At 43.2% G+C, this 4,043-nt stretch overlaps 1 non-coding gene across 1 annotated transcript; it reads left to right on the top strand.

The window, feature by feature from the left end:
- The first annotated feature begins 218 nt into the window (after positions 1–218).
- LOC116554093 lies at positions 219–325 on the top strand. Its single transcript, XR_004270045.1, has one exon. It is a non-coding gene; the product is annotated as a U6 spliceosomal RNA (small nuclear RNA).
- Positions 326–4,043: the final 3,718 nt, after the last annotated feature.

Below are 4,043 nucleotides of genomic sequence, written 5' to 3'. Positions count from 1 at the left end.
GCATAAACAGGGCTATTACAATACAAACAGTGTATTTCCCGAAGTCTAAGTTGTTCATTCTTAATTAACTCTTATGGCAGACAAAATGCTATAATCCATAGTCCCCAAGTTCCATTTCCTATTCCTGGGCCTGCAAGAAGTTAGTATTTCCCAGACTCCCATGCAGTCAGGTCAGCACTATTTGTTCAGTCTGTTCAATGCTTTAAAAGTGTGGTTTTGTGCTCACTTTGACAGCACATATACTAAAACTGGAATGATACAGAGAAGATTAGCATGGCCCTTGCACAAGGATGACACCCAAATTCATGAAGCATTCCATATTTTTCAGACACTTTTCAAAAGAAGATATATATGAGGCCAAGAAACATATGAAAAAATGCTCATCATCACTGGTCGTTAGAGAAATGCAAATCAAAACCACATCGAGAAACCATCTCATGCCAGTTAGAATGGCAATCATTAAAATATCTGGAGACAACAGATGCTGGAGAGGATGCAGAGAAATAGAAACACTTTTACACTGTTGGTGGGAGTGTAAATTAGTTCAACCATTGTGGAAGATAATGTGGCAATTCCCCAAGGATCTAGAAATAGACATTCCATTTGACCCTGCAATCCCATTACTAGGTATATATCCAAAGGATTACAAATTTTTCTGTTATAAAGACACATGCACACGTATGTTCATTGCAGCTCTGTTTACAATAGCAAAGACCTGGAACCAACCCAAATGCCCATCGATGACAGACTGGAAAAGGAAAATGTGGCACATATACACCATGGAATACTATGCAGCCATAAAAAATGATGAGTTCGTGTCCTTTGTAGGGACATGGATAAATCTGGAAACCACCATTCTCAGCAAACTGACACAAGAACAGAAAATCAAATACTGCATGTTCTCACTCATAGTCTGTGTTGAACAATGAGACCACATGGACACAGGGAGGGGAGCATCACACACTGCGGTCTGTTTCAGGGAGCTACGGGAGGGACAGTGGGGGGTGGGGAGATTGGGGAGAGATAATATGGGGAGAAATGCCAGATATAGGTGATGGGAGATGGAGGCAACAAACCACCTTGACATGTACGTACCTATGCAACAATCCTGCATGATCTGCACATGTACCCCAGAACCTAAAGTACAATAAAAAAAAAAAAAGTGTGTTCTTCTTGGCTGAAATAGTACACCAATCTTGTGCAACCCTTAGGCTCTTTTCCTCTGCCACAGTGATCACAGAAATTACATTTTCCAAATGTAAATGGTCTGGATGCCGAAGTCACTTTCTGTGAGGGAGCCACCCTAGAGAACTAAAGTCACCTTGGAGATGTGACAGGGGCTAAAAATAAAAACTCACTGACTCTTACTATTTAATAGTGGTCAGTGTGCTGGGTTTGAAGACATGGGTTGCAAAGACAGACATGCATTCTGCCCTCATGCTCTTAAGACTGTTTTTGGATCCAAGGAGTTTGCAATTCATCTTAAGAACAACTATGAGAGCTTGAAGGATTTTAAGCAAGGTTGTTTTATTAGTTGGGGTTCTCCAGAGAAAGCCTACGGCGTAGTTCAAAGGTCTGAGAACCTGAAAGCCAGTGGTGTAGATTTCAGTCTGAATCTACAGGCCTGAGAAGCAGGAGGGCCAAGTGTGGGAGATCAGGGTTCTACTCAGTCGAGCAGAAAGAGAGAGAGAGAGAGAGAGAGAAAGTAAATTCTCCCTTCTTCTATCCTTTCGTTCTCTTCAGGCCCACAAGGGATTGGATGATGCCCACCCACTTTTGGGAGGGAAATCACCTTTACCGAATCTACTGATTCAAATGCTAATCTCTTCCAGAAACACCTTCACACACACACACACATACACACACACACACACACACACACACACACACACACCCCGAAATGAAATTTAACTAGATATGTGGACATCTTATGATCCAATTAAGCTGACAAATAATATTAACTCTCACAAATATACCATGATCCAATATTCTTCTTAGAAAGATCTCTGTAAAAGACATATGAGAAATTCATGCAAGAGAGAAAGACTAGAGGTAATGACCAAGGCCAGAGCTGGCGATGGCCGGTACTGTAGTGGCTGTGAAATGAATGGAGATCAGTGTCACAGTGGGAGTGAACAGAAACGGATGGGTGCAAGGAGTACTATCCCCACGCCATGCACAGGAACATTTAAATTTCTATTAAATATTTTTTAGAGGACTGCTTTATAGAAATTTGTACCCATTTTTACAATTTACAAAAAAGTTTCAAAATTACCAAAAAAGAAACAGCCTTTACTCTGAACTGGTATGTAGCACTCTGGCAGCATGTAGCCCCAGCAAGGATGGCATTGAGTCTGCAGTGTCACCTGCCACACACTTCCTTCTTCAGTGACATGGGAAAACCTAAAAACTCAAAACAGTGTGAAGATGTGAAGATTGGTATGCCATGCTATCAAGGATTGTGATGATCTTAAAAAAACAACAAACAAACAAACAAAAAAAAAACACTGTCTTCAGTCCTCTTCCTTTCCCTACTTCTGTTGTATCAAACCCAAAGTCCTTTATCTCTTCTAGCAATCTCTTCTAGAGCTGTGGTGACAGCTCTCCACCTTAACCTCTTATCCTTCTCCAAAACATCCATATAATAAGTTTCCTTTGGCCTCATGGGAGGAGTCAGATGCAGACCTCAAAGCCTGGGATTCAGAGGAGGTTCAGGATCCACTTCTCACCTGTAGTTCCCCTGCCTTGTCCTCACCGTCTCAGGATAGCTGAGTCATCCCATCTCCCGTCTCTCACCACGCCTGCACACCTCCATCTTTCTCATTACACAGTAACTGTATTTAAGTATGTTTTTGAATTAAACTTGTTTTTGAAATGTTACTTTGTTTTCTCTTTTCTAAGTAGTATATAAAGTAGGATCATAGAAAGTAAAATGTAGTTACCTTTCAAGTTTACTTTGTGATATTTTATTCCTTAATTAATTATTAATCCTTTTTAATTTTGACATTAAAGATAGAAGTTACCTATGGTTTAACAGTAAGGAATTGACTAGGAAATTTTTAGAAAAGCACAAAAGTAGAACAACACACTAAGAAACCACACATTTTTTTCATAACCTTATAGTCAGAGAGGGTGTATTTTAGGCCAGAGTTCAGGACAAGCTTAAGGCTCATTGTTTCTGCTTCCTTAGTCGTCCATGCTGCATTTCTGTGGCCCATCTCTGATTTCGGCCACAGCTGTGGTGGTCAGTCTCCACTGTGGTGGTCAGTCCACACTTGGGTGGTCAGTCCCCATTATGATGGTCAGTCCCCACTGTGGTGGTCAGTCCTCACTATGATGGTTAGTCTCCACTGTACTGGACAGTTCCACTATGATAGTCAGTCCCCAGTATGATGGTCAGTCCCACTATGATGGTCAGTCCCCACTGTGGTGGTCAGTTCCCACTGTGGTGGTCAGTCTCCACTGTGGTGGTCAGCTCACACTGTGGTGGCCAGTCCCACTGTGGTGGTCAGTTCCTACTATGATGGTCAGTCCCACTGTGGTGGTCAGTCCCACTGTAGTGGTCAGTGTCCACTATGATGATCAGTCTCCACTGTGGTGGTCAGTTCCCACTATGATGGTCAGTCTCCACTGCAGTGGTCAGTTCCCACTGCGGTGGTCAGTCTCCACTGTGATGATCAGTCTCCACTGTAGTGGTCAGTTCCCACTGTGGTGGTCAGTCTCCACTATGATGATCAGTCTCCACTGTGATGGTCAGTCCCACTGTGGTGGTCAGTTCCTATGATGGTCAGTCCCACTGTGGTGGTCAGTACCCACTGTGATGGTCAGTCTCCACTGTGGTGGTCAGTTCCCACTGTGGTGGTCAGTCTCCACTATGATGATCAGTCTCCACTGTGATGGTCAGTCCCACTGTGGTGGTCAGTTCCCACTATGATGGTCAGTCCCACTGTGGTGGCCAGTTCTCACTATCATGGCCACTCCCCACTGTGGTGGTCAGTTCCCACTATGATCTTCAGCATCCACTGTGGTGGTCAATCCCCACT

The sequence above is a fragment of the Sapajus apella genome, unplaced genomic scaffold, assembly GCF_009761245.1.
Source record: "Sapajus apella isolate SASKATOON/1434 unplaced genomic scaffold, GSC_monkey_1.0 scaffold1, whole genome shotgun sequence".
Lineage (NCBI taxonomy): Eukaryota > Metazoa > Chordata > Mammalia > Primates > Cebidae > Sapajus > Sapajus apella.
Note: the sequence above shows the minus strand (reverse complement) of the source record. Positions and strands in the feature narration are given on the sequence as shown.